This window comes from Sus scrofa, chromosome 5 (assembly GCF_000003025.6).
Source record: "Sus scrofa isolate TJ Tabasco breed Duroc chromosome 5, Sscrofa11.1, whole genome shotgun sequence".
Lineage (NCBI taxonomy): Eukaryota > Metazoa > Chordata > Mammalia > Artiodactyla > Suidae > Sus > Sus scrofa.
This window is the reverse complement of record NC_010447.5, coordinates 95,450,897-95,472,010: the sequence shown is the minus strand read 5'-3', so window position 1 is coordinate 95,472,010 and position 21,114 is coordinate 95,450,897. Positions and strand designations below refer to the sequence as shown.

Sequence of the window (21,114 nt, the reverse complement as noted above, 5' to 3'; positions counted from 1 at the left end):
GAAAGGAAGAAGTAAAACTATCATGATTTGCAGATAACATGATACTATACCTAGAGAATCCTAAAGACTCTACCAGAAAACTGTTAGAACTCATCCACAAATTTGGAAAAGTCACAGGATACAAAATCAATACACAGAAATCAGAGGCATTTCTATACACCAACAATGAAAGAGCAGAAAGAGACATTAGGGAAGCAATCCCGTTTACCACTGCATCCAAAAGAATAAAATACCTAGGACTAAACCTACCTAAAGAGACAAAAGACCTGTACTCTGAAAATTATAAGACACTGATGAAAGAAATCAAAGATGACACAAATAGATGGAAAGACATTCCATGCTCTTGGAATGGAAGAGTTAATATTATCAAAGTCACCATCCTACCCAAGGCAATCTACAGATTCAATGCAATCCCTATCAAATTACCAAGGACATTTTTCACACAACCTGAACAAAATATTTTAAAGTTTGTTTGGAAGTACAACAGACCCAAAATAGCCAAAGACATCCTGAAAAGGAAAAATGGAGCTGGAGGAATCAGACTCCTGGACTTCAGACTATACTACAAAGCAACAATCATCAAAACTGCATGGTACTGGCACAAAGACAGAAATATAGATCAGTTGATCAGGATAGAATGCCCAGAATTAAACCCACACACCTACAGCCAACTAATCTATGACAATGGAGGCAAGAATATACAATGGAGAAAGGACAGCTTGTTCAATAAGTGGTGCTGGGAAAACTGGACAGCCACATGCAAAAAAAATGAAATTAGAACACTCCCTAACACCATACACAAAAAATAAACTCCAAATGGATTAAAGACCTAGATATAAGACCAGACATTATAAAACTCCTAGAGGAAAACATAGGCCAAACACACTCACATAAACCACAGCAACATCTTCTCAAATCCACCTCTTAAGAGTATTGACAATAAAAACAAAAATAAACAAATGGGACTAATCAAACTTAAAAGTTTCTGCACAGCAAAGGAAACCCTAAACAAAATGAAAAGACAACCCACAGAATGGGAGAAAATCTTTGCAAATGAATCAACTGACAAGGGATTGATCTCTAAAATTTATAAACACCTTCTGCAAATCCATACCAAAAAAAAACAAACAACCCCATAAAAAAATGGGCAGAAGATCTAAATAGATAGTTTTCCAAAGAAGATATATAGATGGCCGAGAAACACATGAAAAGATGTTCAACATCACTCATGATTAGAGAAATGCAAATCAAAACCACGATGAGGTACCATCTTACTCCAGCCAGAATGGCCATCATCAAAAAGTCTACAAACAAGAAGTGCTAGACAGGGAGTGGAGAAAAAGGAACCCTATGACACTGTTGGTGGGATTGTAAATTGGTGCAACCACTGTGGAAAGCAGAACGGAGATGCCTCAGAAAACTAAAAATAGAACTACCATTTGATCCAGCAATCCCACTTCTTGGCACCTATCCAGAGGAAACCATGACTCACAAAGACACATGTACTCCGATGTTCACTGCAGCACTATTTACAATAGCCAAGACATGGAAACAACCTAAATGTCCATCGACAGAGGAGTGGATCAAAAAGATGTGGAACATATACACAATGGAATATTACTCAGCCATTAAAAAGAACAAAATACTGGCATTCTTAGCAACATGGATGGACCTAGAAATTATCATGCTAAGTGAGGTCAGCCATACAATGAGACAGCAACATCAAATGCTTTCACTGACATGTGGAATCTGATAAAAGGACAGATGGAACTTCTTTGCAGAACAGATGCTGACTCACAGACACTGAAAAACTTACGGTCTCCGGAGGAGACAGTTTGGGGGTGGGGGGATGTGCTTGGGCTGTGGGATGGAAATCCTGTGAAATCAGATTGTTATGATCATTATACAACTATAGATGTGATAAATTCATTTGAGCAATAAAAAAATAAAGTTTTTAAAAAAGAAAGAAAGAAAAACATCTGACAATATCACAGGGATTCAGTTGTGCAAATGAAGGGACAAAAGAAAAATTTATTTATGAAGTAGGTCAACTGTACTTACATCACATGGGAGTGCTGGCCTATTTTTCTTTTCAAAGATGTTCTACCAATTCAAATTTGGCTAGAAAAAAATGATTCAGTTCTACATAAATACTGAAGGCATATCAGATGTATTGATGAAATTAAAAAGGACAACCTAGATATTCACACAGTACACAACATATGCTTCTTAGAATTAAAGCAGAATTGCCACCTGGCAAAGTTTTCACTCAAACAGGGCCTTGTACAAACATTCAAATCTAACTACCTGTTGATACTGTTAAAAATGACTGGAAATAATGGAGTATTTATATCCAGTTGTCAGTTTGTTTTTTCATGGATTTCCCCACACAACATGAATTATTAAATTAAGCATAACACATTTTACATGTGAAATTAAATGTGAAATCCCTGTGAGTTTCAAAATTACACCATTTGGTCTTTTTGTTTGGAATATCTTTAGCCCACAGAATGTACTCCACAAGTATAAACTGCTATTGTTATTCTATATATTTCCAAATGCCATTCTAACATTAGACTTTAAAGGGCCCTTCAAGAGTGAAGGTAAAATACACTGAATCAAAATACTCTACACTACATTTTGATACTGGGAAGAATTTTAGCAGAAGAAACAGGCCAATTTATATTCTCAGGCTAAAAATCATTTGTAAAGTAGACCATCTCATGCAACAACATGGAAGTTGAGGACTATACTTTGACCAAACTTTGCATGGTTTTAAAAGATCTTTCATGTTCTAGAATAGGGGTTGGCAAACTCATGCTTATGGTCAAATATGGCCCCTGGAATATTTGTTTTATTGTTTTTTTGTTGTTTTGTTTTGTTCTACATTTTTTAAAGGTGAATAAGGAGAAGGAGAGAAGGAGGAAGAATATGTGATGGAAATATCATGAGGTCCAAAAAAAATCTAAAATGTTTATTGTACTAATTTTCAAGGGCTGCCATTAAAAAGTAACACTGACTGGGTGGCTTAAGCAATAGAATTCACAGAATTTCTTTCCTCTCACAATTTTGGAAGTTAGAAGTTGACATCAAGCATGAGGAGGGTTAGTTTCTTCTGGGGCTTCTCTTCTTGGCTGTTAGATGAATGTCCTTTCCTGGTGTCTTTACATGGTTTTCCTTCTTTGTGTAAGGACACCAGTCATAGTGAATGAGGACTCATTTTAATAATCTCATTTTAACGTAATTATCTCTCTAAAAATCCTATTTCCAAATACAGTCACATTCTAAGGTACTAAGCGTTAGGACTTCCGCATGTGAATTTTAGGGAGAGACAATTCAGTCCATAACTTTTATTGGTAGGCCTTTCATAGAAGAAAACCTCTACTTTAGTAAGCTGAGGAGGGTGTATCTGCCACAGTGAACCAGTATTTTCCTTTTTTTTTTATCATTTGTTTGTCAATACGCAACAAACACAAGGAGAAAAGCACCAAGCTTAAAGGTATCTACTTTCCCATTGAATTTGCTTAGGGAAAAAAGCCTCAAGGGATTATGGCTAAATTGTTTGAGGTTATGTCAAAGGAGCAGGGCTTAGTAAATAAGAATATTTACCTGGAGGTAGAAGAAGAACACAGGTAAGCACAAATATGGGACCCCCCCACCCCACCTCAAAGGTAGTCTGATAATTAAACTGGATACAGTATCCATAGTGGGCCTGGAGACAGTGATGTCTTAAGAAGAAGAGTAATACTTATTATCATTTCTGAGTATAGTTGACCCTTGAACAACTTCAGAGCCGGGGTAATCAAACGACCCTCTAAGCAATTGAAAAATCTGCATATAACGTACAGTCAAGCCTTCTTTATACATTACTCCATATCCTCAGTTCCACATCCTTGGATTCAATACACCTTGGATTACGTGGTACTGTACTATTTACTATTTTTAAAAAAAATCTGTATATAAGTGGGCCTGTGTTGTTCAAGGATCAACTGTGCTTATATGAACAAGCCCCTATGATACTATTTTATAACATCTTGCCACTTATTATTACCCCTCCACACACACTTGTACAAATTACAAAACTAGTTGGAATGAGAATATAGATTCTAATCTCCTCAATTCCAAAATTGGGACTCAAACAACAACAGAACAAGAACTTCAAAGCTCTTTTGGAAAACAAAGTTAGATGCCTAAGCTGAGTCTCCTTATTAGTGAGTGGGTAAATGAATAGATTTGAAATAGGACTGGCACTGACAACAGACAATGACAAAAAAAAGAAGAAGAAGAAGAAAAAAGAATGGCTTTTCAGTAGATAATTGCTTTTGTGTCCACATTTTGATTTAGTTAGAATCTGCTAGATGCTATCCTATAATGCACTTTGAAAATAATTATTTGGTGGTTCCCTTTTATAAAAATTTTTGTATATCTGTTTATTTTTATTTTATTCGAGTATAGTTGACTTACAATGTTGTGCACATCTATTTTCAAATTCCACTACCAAGATACTGAGTTATGCGTAATTTCCCTCCCCATATAACTCAGAATATTAAAGTAGGTTTTCTGTAAATGCTTAACTCAATATAAAATGTATCTGAGAAATTCAGACTCGGTATTTTTCAGCAGGCCTGTCACCTAAAGAAAGTAATGTCTGTCTTGGATTTGCATACTATTTTTGTAAAGATTCAAACTCACACTTAAGGTCAACATCTGGCTGGATTTAACATTTGCATTTGACAGTTTCACTCTCATTAAAAAATGTTTAGCATTTTTTCAAAGCCAAAGCTGTCTTATTTTAATACACGTTTTCCTATATTTGCTTTGTTCCTTGAGGGGTGGATGTATATGCTTGAACTACCCTGTGCAGTTGGAATTTGAGGCCTTCTCACTGGACCAGTCACTAGCAAAATAAAACACAAATGAAAGGGGCAAAGGGCACATTATAATGAGCAAGAGGTTTTACTGTTTTTTCTTCTATTTCCGTATCCTTTGGGAGAAGGGAAAAGTGAGAAAATAAGATATACCTCTATCTGCTTTCCCTGGTAGTTATAGTCTTTAATTTAGCTATTTGAAAGCCGTGGAGAATATGCCAACTAATTTCTCAAGCTAACATTTAAATTCCAGTTTTATCTATGCATGGATAATACTTTGCTAATTCTATGTATTACTTTAGTGCCAAGTAATAACTACATACTAAACATATTATTTTTATTACTAAAACTGTAAACAAATGTATCTATGATATTACATGTTTATACATTCACACACATGCATCGCTGAAGAAAGAGTCGGGGTGATTTCAAATGGAATACTGTATAGGAAAGTATGATAAAATATGTTCAAAACCAGGTACTGTTTATTGAGCATATATTATGCACAAACGATGCGTTTGTCACTTCATGTGCATGATCTTTACCACCCATGAGACTCTAAAAAGCAGATGCCGCTATCACCATTAAACTGCTGGTGGGATAGAGGTATGGAGGAGATAATTAAGCTTCACAAAGTTGCTTAACAGATTTAAACCTAGTTTGTCTTGCTCCCAATGCAAAGTTCTGTCTGCAATGACAGACATATAAAACTAAGTTAAGGGAGAATTTGGTAACAATCAGATGATTAGTCTGGGGTCCTCAGTAAGTTGAATGCACATTATTGGCTGAATATAGGACCTTTCATGCCTTACATGCACATAAGTAGATACTAAAGAGGCAGGCTTAATTGCCTTCCTCTGTGGGCACCAATTAGAAATCTTGAAATATTAATAAACTGGCTGATTTGGGAGAAATATCATTATGTGTTTTCTGCCTACATGTTGCTTTTAAGCATTAAACATATCATGGGCAGTCAATAAATATTAAAAATTTAACAGCAACTAATGAAATGAAATTATGGTAATATATTTCACAATGAACTCACCATAAGATGAAGTAAAACAAGCTTTAGCACTAGACCTGGAAGCTGAGCAGTTTTAGTTAGTGGGATAAGTGAATGAACCCTCTAGTGAGGCAAGACACTGTCATGGGATCGTGGTAGGAAAAGCTGATAGAAGGTTAGAGCAATAAAAAAATTTTTGCAACCTGAAAACTGATAATATCCTTCCTGATTTTCATATGTGTTCTATTTATCTAACGTCGAAAATGTAAATTAAAGGAAATATTACTAAGCTGCTATCATTTCCTTCCCATGTCCAGACATGAAGTGAATACATCCAATTATCTATTGGTATTATCTTACTATAAAAGAACATAAAATATGCTCCCTGAAGTTATTCCTTTTTTTCCCCTAATGTGCCCTCTTTTGCCCAGTCTGAGATTTTTAGAAGAGCCAGTTGTGATAATAATAAAAAAGGATGTTAAATCGCTTTATCCTTTGGCATTCATAACTCATTGAATTGTAAAACTTGAGGCTCTCAGGAGTATATGCAGTTTCAGAAAGCACACTACTGTAGATTTAAATTAAAGCTACAAGTTACTGGGGAGAAACCAGGCTGGAAGCAAGCTCACTTTTTTCCTTAAGTGAGTGGAGGGAAAATGTTCCATAAAGGAGAGAAAAAGCTTGTGAAATGGAGGAATCCATAGGGAAACCTTAATTTAAGCCCCTGTTCCTTAATTCTTGCAAAATTTATGAAAAAAGAAGCACTTAAAAGTACTCTTGAAGGACTCTATTCTCCTTCCTCTTTTCCATTTTTTGCTTTTTACAGTCCCTCTGAGGATAAGAGAGAATGCACTTAAAGTTCCTATTTGGGTGACTCAGTCCTTCTTCTCCATCTCCTTCATTCTTCTAATAGTCTCTCGGATGCTCTGAAGAAATTAGAACACATTTCACAAGTGCTCTTGTGAACCTCAGCCACCATTTCCTCTCCCGACTCTGTGATTAACCATTGACGGGTCCACAGATTCTGTCTTCCAGTCCCAGTCCGGCAGCACAGACACCATGCTCCCGGTCACACGTACTGATTATTCTCCCTATCCTAACAGTCATTTCTGACATACAAGAACAGGTAGGTTCCACTGAGTCTACTCACTCACACAACAGTAAAATCCTTGGAGGCATCAAAAGTCCTATATCATATTTTAAATTATTGCTTCAGTTTTCACAAACCGTGACTGCACATGCTTTGCTTTCTGTCCCACAGGACTTCTCACTCTGACACAGAACAACCCCCTACGAAGAATCTTCAACTTTCAGGAAACATGCACAGAAGCCACCCCTCCTGTTCTAATACATCAGAGACATCATAAGCTAAATTCCAGCTTAGGATAAGGTTTTCTTTATTTTTATTGGTCCTATGAATGTTCAGAAGTTTGTCAACTTTTAACATTTTACTTTGCTAAATAGTTATGTCTTCTACAGATGTGTTCAGGTTTTTGCGTCACAGAATAAAGTTGAACGGCATGTCTTTACAGTATGTACATTTAACTAATAAAACTGTGGCAATTTATTTAAGTGAGATTCTTTGGAACTCAAAAATAAAGAGCTGCAAAGCCAACAAAGTACACTGATACAATATTCTGTCAAAGACTCCTACTGGAGTTTCTTTAAATATATTTGTCATTCAGGTATCATAAACATCAATGACACCAATATTAACAGCAGCATTTGAGACAAAGTTTTGTATTTGAGAAGACAGGGAGAAAATATCATGGTTATATAAAAATATTAAAACACATATAAGATGAAGTGAGTTTCCAAAGTCTGTATTTGCCTTCATTATACATTGCAGCTACCAAAAAAATCCTTAAGAGAATTAATATGAACATATGATAATGCAGCTTGCAGCACGGTTTTGTTTTGGTTTCCTTTTTTGCTGATAATGCAAGTCAAACTATATCCTACTAACCTTCAGTAAAGGAATCAGATTATTCACCTACAAACATGCAGCAATAAGGTGCCATTCTTTAATCAATACCAACCACTTAACATCTTTCTCTGTTTTACAGGTTTGGATCCCCAGCTCATTAGATCATTACCTGAAAAATAACGGAGAGGGTAATGAATTGAGAAAATAACTACGTACCTTCAGAGAAAACCTGCCCGATAACAATAATCCATTAGAAAACTGGCAATATCCTCTGATCTATTGCCCGCAAAGCTATGACTTGATGGAGAGTTTCATTCCCTGGGCTCAGTTCTCCAGAAGAAAATCAGCACAATTTAAATATTTCTTGGAATGTGACAGCTCTCTAGATCCCCGGTTGCATTCTGTTCCCCAGGGATGGCAATCTGGTGTTCCTGTGTGCATAGAGCAGTAAAGATGAATTGAATATGCTTGAGATAAATTAGGAATGGCTAAGTTAAAATTGTCTCTGCTCCAGACTCTCTCATCTGCAGTCTGTAAGCCTGTTTTTCTGTGAAAAAGCTAGATGGCAGACTGCCTCAGTAAGTTCTTCTTAAGCGACACAGAGCATTTTCAATGAAGAAAAATTCTCCCATTATCTAAGCTAATGTGACTGCTGCTAAATCTAGTTTTTAAAGTGTCTACTGGCATGAAATTCATTTTCACTATTGCTTTCTTTCAAACTGCAGTCTAGAATCCATACTATCATGCTATATACATTTCTATCTGAGAAACATTTAAAGTTTTCAGCTAACATATTAAATCATATCCCTTTTTGCAGTTTTAACATCATTTATGTATAGGAAATTTCCTCTTTACATCTTCAAGCGGTTTTATTGCATCTTATAATATATAGAGCATTTTGTTTTAAATTGCAGTACCTCAATACAAATAATTGTATTCCTACTAATAATTACTTATTATAATGCAGTACTATACGAAGTGTATCAATTTAAACTATAGTTTAAAATGAGGAGTTATATAAAAGTAAACAAGGAGAATCTAGATTCCTAATATGTGGCCGCAGACATAAATACTGACTCTGAATATCCTTCTGGTTTCATAAATTATTCCCTTCTAAATAAAAACAAGTCATTTTAAAATTCTATTTCAGGGAATAATATGTAGCGATACAACACTCTTCCCCTAAACTAGAAAATTATTTGAGATATTTAATAGTATTCTGGATTTGAAACTTAGAACACTATTTAGAATATTGGAAACACATAGAACAGGAAGAAGTGTTATCAAAGTTTTCAGTTCCATTTCTTTATTTGGATTATCTATAGGAAACAGTGTTTATATCTTCAGGAAGAGTATTTTAAAAAGCATTGGGGAAATAACTATTAAAAAAATTAAATAAATAAATAAATATAAAAAAATAAAAAATAAAAAGCATCATAATCCATGCGTATATCTACATCTTAAAAAATGCTGGCTAAAATACCCGATTTTACCTTTCTATACCTTTCCACATGGCATGCTATAATGTTCCATGTCTAATTATTTGATGGATAATCACCACAAGATTCCACAACAAGAAGGGATATATACATTGTGAGGGAGGCAATGACAATAAAATCACCTGGCAGGCAACAGAAAAAGCAAATGAAAATTTTTATTTTTCCTCCATCCACCCTGTAGCTATAGCTGATCACTTTACTCAGGAAGGTGGGGAGAAAAAAAAAAAAAGGAGAAGCAGAACAAAACACCACATAGCAAATGCCTCCAGCCCTTCTCCTCTTCACAAGTCTCAACTGTTGCTGGGGGAAAACAGAGAGAAATTCGAAAGAAGTAGCTTGAGCAAACCAGTAGGGGACTATAGTTATCCAGCAGATGTTCAAAGACCATGAGAGAAAAGCAGGAGAGAAGGAGGAGAGGAAAGGGAGGAGGAAAGAAAGGAAGAGTGCTGTTTATCCCTCCCAATTGCCATTTAAAAAAACACCAAGGCGTTTAGCGTTGGATATACATAAAGCAAATGAAAAAAAAAGATTTAAGTTAATATATCTAAGAAGTAATAAGAGTCGATGGAAAATCCTACTACATTGCATAAATGTACACTGAGCATCCCAGCTTATGTAACAGATAATTACTATAGGCACACACTTTAAGAATTTAAGATATCTATCTTTTACTAATACTGCATTGCAGTGATAAATTCAGAACTATGCAATTTACACATGAGTGATACCTAAACTATTCTTGAAGTATTAGTAAGTGTCTCTTGTAGGAAGTAACATTTAGAAAAGGCCAAGTAAGCCTTGGTTAATAGGATAAGGAACTCTCCAGGCAATGAGAACAAAGCCCCAAGGGAAATATGCATACCGCATTTGGACAAGTGAAGTAGTTCGGTAGGGCTCGACATAGAGTGAGGTGTGAAGGGCATGCAGAAAAATGTGTCTGAAGAGATAACGAGAGTTTATGGTATATAAAGGAGCGTAGACTTTATCTCTGAGGGATCCTAATTGGGAAAGATTTATGGAAGGATCACTCTTTTTCTTTTTTTTTTTTTTTTTTTTTTTTTTGTCTTTTTAGGGCCATACCCACAGCATACGAGTTTCCCAGGCTACAGGTCGAATCAGAGCTGCAGGGCCCAGCCCACGCCACAGCCACATCAAAGCCAAAACCGAGCCACGTCTATGGCCTACACCACAGCTCATGGCAACGCCGGATCCTTAACCCACTGAGCGAGGCCAGGGATCAAACCTGCATCCTCATTCTGACTAGAATACTAGCCAGATTCTTTTTTGCTGAGCCATGACAGAACCCTAAAAGATAACTCTTCACGTCATGCTAGTCAGATGAAAAGTATGACCATCACCTAGTTAGCCAAGCTAGATACAGAGAAATCATAATCTTAACCCCTTATTCCTTATACCTCTAATATCTAGTTTGTTATCCATTAGTTCTACCCTCTTTAAATATCTTTTGCTATTTATAACTTTTATGTTATTATCTCTAGGTTTCATCAACTCTTACCAAAATAAGGGCAAGAATCCTTTTATGTGATTTTCCTGTTTCAAGTAACTTTGTCCATCAATACCTCTTACATAGCTGCCAGTTCACTTCCTAAAGTAAGCATATACATCACTCTCCTGCTTACAATAACTTATTTACTCAACATCACCTGAAGAATAATGCCCCAAATCCTTAAAATGATCTGGAAGTGTTGGCTCAAAAACTCAGGAGCTTCCCAGGTGGAATCTGAAAGTGACTCCCTATACACAGAGGGCAAAGAGAGATGGGAGAAAGAGGCAGACTGCCACAGATCGCTAGGGGGCAGGTTTAACAAGCAAGAGACCTTACAAGTGAGACTTGTCTTGGCAGCTGCAAGACAGTAGATCTCTGCAACATGAAGCTTTCAAGTGTACAGAAGCCCTAACCATGTTCAGTCAGAGGTACTGTCCAGATGATTCTACAACCCATTGCTCTCTCCAAGCTGTGTCCTTGAAAGTAGGTCCCACTGTGGGAACAGTGGGCAGAACGTAAATTTCAAAGACAGGGATGGGTGAGGAGCCACTAATTGCTGGGGTCCAGCTCATAGGTCAACTGAGTGGTACATCCTCGAAGTGACCTTTTCCAATAGCAAGATCTGACACATAGCTTTCTCAAGAGACTCTCAGCCTGATCGACAGCAACCTAAAGAAAACAAGACTCATATACCACATTATTGGATTTGACCTAGAAATCTTCTATGCATGCTTCCTCTTTTACCTAAATTTTTCACTGTGTGAACTATGTGGCTAGAAAACTCCTTTATATCATGGAATGTTATTGTTAGATATTATTTTCTCTTTCAAAGCATCCTGATTTCCCTTAGTCAATCAATTGTGTCCTCAGAGCTAATGCTTATCTCTGATGTGATGGTTTGGTCACCACCTCAGTGAAGGCAGATCCCTTTTGGAATACTTTCTTCCTTCCCTCCCCTTCTCCTATCTTCTCTCTCCCTTCCTCAATGATGTACTCCTGTTTGTCATTCTCCATAGGCCTGTCTATGTCTTTAGAGTTGGATATGGATATTTTATTCTCAGTTCTTCTGCCATCTGCTTTTTTCCTGATATTTTCATTTATATCCTTCTACTTATTTTCACTGTTTCTCTATTTTTCCTTCCCCTTCCCATTTATTCTTAAATACCTATTTCTTTTTCTACTTCCATTCTCTTGACTCTTCTGAAGTATTTCTCCATTTCTCCCCTATCCTCCTTCTTTCTAATCCTCTGCTATTTTAAAAAATATCTTGAAACTAGAAATATTCTAAATTTTTCTCCAACCGATAGACTCTCATTTTCATATTCTCTTCAATTAACATGATGCAAAACTAAGCCGTGGAACAAAATTCAATTTGATTTGCATTGCATAGCTGTGATGTAGGTCTACATATAAATTGACTTTTTAACTTTTTTTCTAGTTGAATACATGGTTCTCTGCAAACTCTACTGTAAAATACTTTTATCCCCAAGTTACAATTTCAATTAAAATATTAAAAAGCCTAAATTTACAGCAAAATTAATTTTACAATTTATAGATTTACTCCTCTTGCTACTCTATAGGATTTTTTTTTTAAATGATTCATTATTTTTAGTGTGATTTTATAACATCTGTAGCAGTCTAAACTGTGGCTTATGTTACAAGAAAATCAGCTCCACATTTATAAATGTTTAAATTTAATAACTTATTTATCCTTAAAAAAATTACTAGGATGGCTGACCTTACAACATGGGGAATGTTGCAACAGGATAAAATTAAGAAATAATAAACACAGACATAGTATCTTATTTATTAATAAAACAAGCAAGTCTAGCAGATATTATCTACTAGAAAGATTTTGGATCTCTTTTTAACTGACAGTATTATATGGAGGGAAACAGATTTACATTATAACATATAATAAATATTTAACTTAGGAATAAATTTAACCAATAAGGAAAAAGACATGCACACTAAAAGCTATAAGAAGAAGCACATCAATGGAAAGACATCTTGTGTACATGGATTGGTATACTTAATTTTGTGAATATGGCAATACTACCAAAAGCAATCTATAGATTCTATGTAATCCCTGTCAAAATTTCATTGGCATTTCCATTAGCAAATAGAAAAATCTACCCTGAAATTCATATAAAAATTCAAGGGACCTTGAATAGCCAAAACAGTCTTGAAAATAAAAATCAAAATTGGAGATCTCATGTATTCTAATTTCAAAGCCTACTACATGGAGCTCCTATTGTGGTGCAACAGAAACAAATCCGACTAGGAACCATGAGGTTGCAGGTTCGATCCCTGGCCTCACTCAGTGGGTTAAGTATCCAGCATTGCCATGAGATGTGGCTTAGGTTGCAGATGCAGCTTGGATCCTGCATTGCTGTGGCTGTGGTGTAGGCCGGCGCTACAGCTCCGATTCAGTCCCTAGCCTGGGAACCTCCACATGCCATGAATGTGGCCCTAAAAAAACGAACAAATGAAAAAACTTCCTATAAAGCCGGTCATCAGAATAGCACAGTACTGGTATAAAGTCAGACATTAGAACAGTAGAATAGCATATACAGCACAGAAATATACTCTCACGTATATGATCAAAAGAGGAGTATCATTATTATCATTATCATTACTGGGTTTTTTTTGTTTTTTTTTTTTGGCTTTTTATGGCCACACAATAGCATATGCAAGTTGCCAGGCTAGGGGTCAAATCAGAGATACAGCTGCTGGCCTACACCACAGCAACATGGGATCCAAGCCACATCTGCAATCTACGCCACAGCTCACAGGAATGCCAGTTCCTTAACCGAGTTAGGCTAGATCAAACCGGAATCCTCATGGATAGTAGTTGGTTTTGTTTCTGCTGTGCCACAGTGGGAACTCCTGATGAAAAGATTTTTGACAAGTGTACCTAGATCATTCCACAAAGAAAAGAAATTCTTTATGGAAGGAAAGTTGCCATCTTTTTTAACAGATGGTGTTGGGAAAACTAGATGTCCACATGCAAAAGAATGAAGAGGAGCAAATATCGTATACCATTTACAAAAATTAACTCAAAATGGGTCAAATGCATAAATGTAAAAACCATGGCTATAAACCTCTCAGAAAAAAAACTTAGGGGGGAGCTTCATGATATTGGATTAGTCAGTGATTTCTCAGATATGATTCTGAAAGCATCCGAAGGAAAGTTGAAAAAACAGATAAATTGGACTCACCAAAATTTAAAATTCTGTGCATCAAATCACACAATCGGATTTCTCATCATGGCACAGTGGAAACGAATCCGACTAGGAACCATGAGGTTGTGGGTTTGATCTCTAGCCTCACTCAGTGGGTTAAGGATCTGGCATTGCCATGAGGTGTGGTGTAGGTTGCAGATGCGGCTTGGATCTGGCGTTGCTGTGGCTCTGGCGTTGGCTGGCGGCTACAGCTCAGATTCGCCAGTTTAGCCTGGGAACCTCCATGTGCCATGGGTGTGGCCCTCAAAAGACAAAAGAAAAAAAAAATCATACAATCAACAGGAAATAAAAACAACTCATGTAATGGTAGAAAATATTTGTAAATCATTTATCTGGTAAGAGGTTAATATACAGAATACAGAAAACAAACTTCTACTTCTCAAAAAAAGTATACAACAGAACTAAAAAATTAGGGAAAGACCTTGAATAGACATTTCTCTAAAAAAGATATGCAGTCAATAAGCACATGAAAAGATGTTTAACATCATTAATCATTAAGGAAATGTAAATCAAAGCCACAATGAGATAGTGCCTTACACGCTTTGAGGTGGCTACCATCAGAAAAACAGAAATAACAAGTGTCAGGAAGAATATAGAGAAATTAAAATCCTTGTGCACTGCTAATATGGATGTAAAATGATGCAACAGCTATGAAAACAGTATGGCAGATCTTTAAAAAATTAAAAATAGAATTACCATATCATCTATCATTTTATTTCTGGATATATACCCAAAAGAACTTAAAGGGACGCAAACAGCTATGTGTGCACTCATATTCATAGGAGCATTACTCAAAATAGCCCAGAGATTGAAGCAATCCAAGTACCCATCAAAAGATGGATAAACAAAATGTTCACACACACACACACACACACAGTGGGATATTAATCAGACATAAAGGGGAGGACATCCTAACACATGCTTTAACATGGATGAACTCTGAAGACATTATACTAAGTGAAATGAGGCAGGCACAAAAGAAAACATTCTGTATGATTCTACTTATGTGGGATTCTAAATTAGTCAAATTCATTGAGATAGAAAGTAGAATGATGGTGTTTGACACTGAGGGAATTAGGAGTCATAATTTAACAGGTATGGAGTTTCAGTGTGGGAAAAGAAAAATTCTGGAGATGAACAGTGGTGACGATTGTATAATGTGATTATACTAATACCACTGAAGTGCACACTTAAAATAGTTCAAGTGTATGCTCTGTATATTTTACTACAATCAAAAAGTCCCAAAACAAACACTGGATGTCATTGATCACTGATGGGAAAAAAGAAAGAAAAGAAAAGAACAAACCAGAGGTGAAACATTCTAAACATTTTCCTAAGTGTAGGCCAACTTATTGCTAGAATCAAAGCATTGAACATACGTGCTGTATTGTGTGTGACAAAGTAAATAATATGAAGAAACATGTCATGTTTCTGAGTTTTGAGATACCTGCTGTTATTATTTATTACCATTTCATCTTAAAATAACAGAATTTAAAAGCATTAAGTTTCCTGGGTCAATAATGTAGCTGTCTAAACATAAGTTGTTTTGCTTCTTTTAACATGAAAGAGTTATGCATTCACTGTAGAAGCATCTGAATATAAAGAACAAAATGCATAAATTCCACCATTGTTAACACTTTAAGCATGTATCTCTCCATCTCTCCCTTCAAACTCTATGAGAAATATATATGTATATATGAAATATGTGTATATGTAAAAATTATATATGTATATGTAGAGAGAGAAAAAAGATAGATATAGATAAAGAGAATATTTACACATACAAACAGAATTTTAGTTTTGCAAGATGAAATGTGTTCTAGAGACTGGCTGCATAACAATCTAAACGTACTTAACATGACTGAACTGCGTATTAAAAATGATTAAGAAGGTAATTTTATGTTATGGGTATTTTATCATAACTTAAAATTTAAAAATCATAATAAATACATCTTGAAAGATGTTTTCAGTGGAAAATGAGTTTGAAAAATCACTATAGATGAAATTCCGATGTGGTACAGTGGATTAAGGATCCTGTGTTGCTACAGCTCTGGTACAGGTCACAAGTGTGGTGTGGGTTAGCTCCCTGGCCCAGGAACTTCCACATGCCATGGGCACAGCAAAAAAATAATAATAATAAGTATATAAATATGTGAGAATATATTCAAAAAGGAAGCATCAATGATAGGCCTTGGAATTCATATTAATATCATAAATTAAAATCTTATGAAAGAAATTTCATTCAGTTATTTCCTAAAAGAAAACCATTTTTGCTTATTTGTAATTTCGAAGAGGTTTTACCAAATAAAAATTAGTTACCTTTTTTACTTGTTTTATTCAAGGTAAAATATTCTTGATAGGTTTATTAAAACTGATAGTACTTCATATTATACATCATTACCTGGACAGAAGAGCATAAATACAAGTACCTGCAGAATTTAAGAAATTGGAAATATTAGTACTTCAAAGACTCCATCAATAGATTCAATGATTGAAACCTCATAGGCAGCTTAAGGCAAAAGAATGTAAGAAATCGTAGGTTTCTTTAAAATGTGAACCCGGACTTTGAAAAAGAATTCAATAGGATTAACAAACTATATTTTGTTCTTAAATAAATGAGTTTCTCGTTTATTCTAACACTAAAGATAAGAGCTTCAGCCCAGTTATCTATTCACGATTACTGATTTCCATGAAAATAGGTACTTATAAATGATTTGAGAAAAATGTAATCCTATTAGAACTGACAACTCTGATTCAAGAGAGTTTGATTTCATTATAAACAACAAACTGTTTTGTCAGAAAAATGTTACTTAAAAAATTGTTAAACTACTTAAAAGCATTTTTAAATTAGTATTAAGTCATTTAAGAGGTAGGTAAACACAATCTTAAGAGATCACTTAAACTTCATTATTGGAATAATACTCCTTTTGCAGGTACACAAGCTTTATGAAAGCACCACATAAAAAATAAACATCATAATTCCTCAATTAAAATAAATACATATAGAAAATTGTGGCAAGACGCTTCCAATCCAAATGATGTCTCTGGTTTTCAAAACTGCTGTCTGCTATATATGTCATAAAGAAACAGCTTGATATATTTCTGGATAAAAATAAAGTAGTTTAAATAGTTTATATATCAATAAGGCTTGTGTTAGATGTAGCTTTTAAATCAGTTATGAAAGATATTAAATAATATTTTAACTCTAAAGTGACAATAATAACATATGTCATCAAGTTTGTTGTCAAAACACTAAACACTCCAATGTAAATCTTAAAATTTAACATTTTCAAGAAGATGTTCTTTCACGGTTCAAAAAATGTTTGAGCCAATTTTCAAAGTTAAAAAATATAAATGTATATGAGAAAACGATGAATTTCATATAGACATAATAACACACTTTCAAAGGGAAGGATGCCAAGTCCACGCTCAAGGCCAAAAGACACATTTGGAATGATTTCTTGTTATTATAGGGCAGAAATTTGGGTGAATATGAAGAGGTTTATTTTACTATGGAGAGTGGAAAAAAATGTTAAAATTATATACCAATAGCCAACTTTATTGGATCTTCTCCCAGATTGGTGAGAAAGCTGACTGTGATAATCATGAAAACAGTATTTCCTTCACTATTGCCAACTAACTGAATGGAGAGCTTCTAGAAAATTATTTCACAGGGTTTTTTAAAATGTTGGTCTGTTGTGAAGGCACCAATGAAATCTGGGATGTGTGATATAAACTTAATCTGTGAAAGAGCTTTAGAGACCAAGCACTTTAACCCTTCTTTACTTCCTACTTTGTTGTCTTCCTCAGCCAGTGATAGAAAATCTAGAACAAACATTTCTAGTTTAGTACTCTTTCCATCAAGGCATACTATACCTTCATCTATGGAAAAACCTGGAAATATCAATATATTTATATGGTGTTTTTCAGCCAGACAAAAATTCTAATAATTATATTGAATCACTGTGTTAGGCACTCTGTGACAAAGTAAAATAAATAAATAAATATATATATATATATATATATATATATATATATATGAACTATTCCGCTAAGATTTTGGAAACAATTCAGTAAGAAAGCTTAAAATCAAACAAATGAGAAAAAATTGTACAGAAGGCAAAGCCTGATATGATATAAGAGAGTTAAAAACAACAAACAATTAGGAATTCAGAGCAGGGATTTTATTTTCACTAAACACACTGTGAAGCAGCAAATTTGATAAGAAAATAAAATTATTCTTAATGATAGCTGGCAGAGTTCCCGTCGTGGCACAGTGGTTAACGAATCCGACTAGGAACCATGAGGTTGCAGGTTCGATCCCTGCCCTTGCTCAGTGGGTTAACGATCCGGCATTGCCGTGAGCTGTGGTGTAGGTTGCAGACGCGGCTTGGATCCCGCGTTGCTGTGGCTCTGGTGTAGGCCGGTGGCTACAGCTCCGATTAGACCCCTAGCCTGGGAACCTCCATGTGCCTCAGGAGTGGCCCAAGAAATGGCAAAAAGACAAAAAAAATAAAATAATAAAATAAAATACTGTTTAAGATCCACCACAATACTTTATGGATATGGCATTCTATCTCTGCTTTAATAAATATATATTAAAAAAAAAAAAGAATGATAGCTGGCTATATACTCTGCTTAAAAGAGCAAGGTCAAACCACTCTTTAGCACCAGTGGAGTGAAGAAGCATTGTTTATTAGGGAAGCTCTCATTCATTCTCTTGAAATTGGTATGCAAAACACACAAGGGACATAAAACTATTAAAAATGCTTCTAGTTCTCTAGCCTAGTTTCAAAATTCAACAGGCTATGAGTAATACAAAAAGGCCCTTAGAAAGGCGCCGAAGTTCTCCAGCGGGGAGCTACCTCTACAGGTGGATATGCCAGTGAGCCCAGGTAACGTTAACAACATGATCAACTTCACAGTTTTCAAAACAGTATCAACGCCGAATCACGTAGTTGGTTTGATGAAATATGCCACATGTGGAATCATCATGTCAATGTCAAAACGTATGAAATAAAAAAGAGTGATTATTAAACAAGGAGCTGATGCTCTCCAGGTAGGCTCTGAGAACCACCAAGCCTTCATTTTAACTATGACTACACTACCAAGGTATCATTCTCAATGTTTTAATATGCTTCTAAGAAGTTTTTACTATCCCAATAATTTCAAATTCAATTTTACTGGCAAAATACACTAAAGCTACCATTAGTTGAAATTTTCCAGAACATCCTAATTAACAGTATGCTATCAAAGAAATACTTGATATTTTTTAAAAAGTAAATAAATACTGATGTTGCCATAATAAGAAAATTGGGAAAGTACCCATATTCAAAAGTCAACTTACAGAAATCTAGAAGTCATGTACGTTGCTTAATTTGTCACTAATGTATGCAAAACATTCAAAATATTAAAATTACAAAACTATTTCCTAATTTTATTAAAAAGATAGGGAATTCTATATAAATAAATTTATATTTTAGAAAATTTTAAATTTACAGAATAATTGTAGATATTTTACAGAGTAGCCACTCAACTAATTTCTCCATTATTAAAATATTAATATGACATACTCATCACAATTAAGGAACCAGTATTGATACATTAACTGAATTATATAATTTATTCAGATTTCTTTAGTTTTTACCTAATTTTCTTTGCCTGTTTTAGGATCTCATCGAAGACACCATATTTCACATGTTTTTCATGTCTCTTTAAGTTCCTCATGTAACAGCTTTTTAGATTTTCTTGATTTTGATGGCCTTGACAGCTTTGAGGTGTACTGGTCAGGTATTTTGTAAAATGTTCCTTAATTGGAATTTCTCCATTTTTTTTTTTTTTCATGATTAGCCTTGGTTTATGGGTTTCTCATCAAAGACCATAGGCGTGAAGGGCCAGCCATGACTTATCACTTTCAATGTTAACCTGCATCAAGCGGCAGAAGTAGTGTTAGTTACGTCTCTTCACTACAAAGTTACTGCATTTAATAAAGTTTCTTATCATATTGTACTCTTGAGAATGAAATTACCATGCACAGCTCACACATGGGATGGGAGTTATTCTTTGCTACCTTGAGGGTGGAGTATCTGCATAAATTAACTGGAAATTTTCTGCAGAGATTTGTCTCTTCTCTATTAACCAATTATTTATAGCAGTATGGATTCATAAATATTTACTTTAAACTTTAGGTTATAATCAGTACCACTTCATGTTGTTGTTCAAATTGTCCAACTTTGGACACTGGGAACATTTTAGTACAGTCCTATGTCCTTCTGTCATACTCCCGTCATTGTGGAATTTTTTTTTTGAGAACCTATTTTCTGAAATTATGAAATGCTCTAGACTAATATATATATTTCCCACCCCATTCTACAATCATCCATTTTCCAAAGACTTCTCATTTGTTTTACTGGAGAGTGGTATTAAGAAACCATTATCTGGGGAGTTCCCATTGTGGCTCAGCGGTAACGAACATGCATAGGACCCATGAGAATGTAGGTTTGATCCCTGGCCTCACGCAGTGGGTTAAGGATCCAGCTTTGCCCTGAGCTATGTATGGTGTAGGTCACAGACACAGCTCAGATCCCTTGCTGCTGTAGCTCAGATTCAACCCCCAGTCTGGGAACTTTCATATGCCACAAGTGTGGCCCTAAAAAGACCAAAAAAAAAAAAAAAAAAGAAGAAAAGAAAAGAAAAAGAAAAAAAGGAAAGGAACCAATATCTGGATATTAAGGGCGCTCATTGTTATTGAGGTGTTCTTGTTTCTTAGCTATCTAAGCTGGCAAGGCAAGGAATATACATGTATTTACTGACTCATGTATATACACATATTGATAAATATTTCTATGTATGGAACAATTTGTATCTGCATTAGCTGCAGATGATTTTATACTGATTCCTTCTTCTCTATCACCTTACTCTGTCTCTCTCCCATCTGTTCCAAGTAAGCAGATCTGTTTCTCTGTCAACTCCAATTCCAATCATGATAATCTTGACACCTACCACAAGCCACCCATTAACTTAAATTTTAAATCCACTGTACATATGCAGCAGTATCAGAATTGT

The 21,114-nt window shown here is 35.1% G+C and overlaps 1 protein-coding gene across 1 annotated transcript in view; it reads right to left on the bottom strand.

Annotated features, from left to right (window-relative positions):
- The window catches only part of MGAT4C (MGAT4 family member C), a 730,245-nt gene extending 722,013 nt beyond the window's left edge, over positions 1-8,232 (bottom strand). The window contains 1 exon segment of the mRNA NM_001001859.1: positions 8,015-8,232. The gene's annotated coding sequence lies outside the window, so the exon portion shown is untranslated.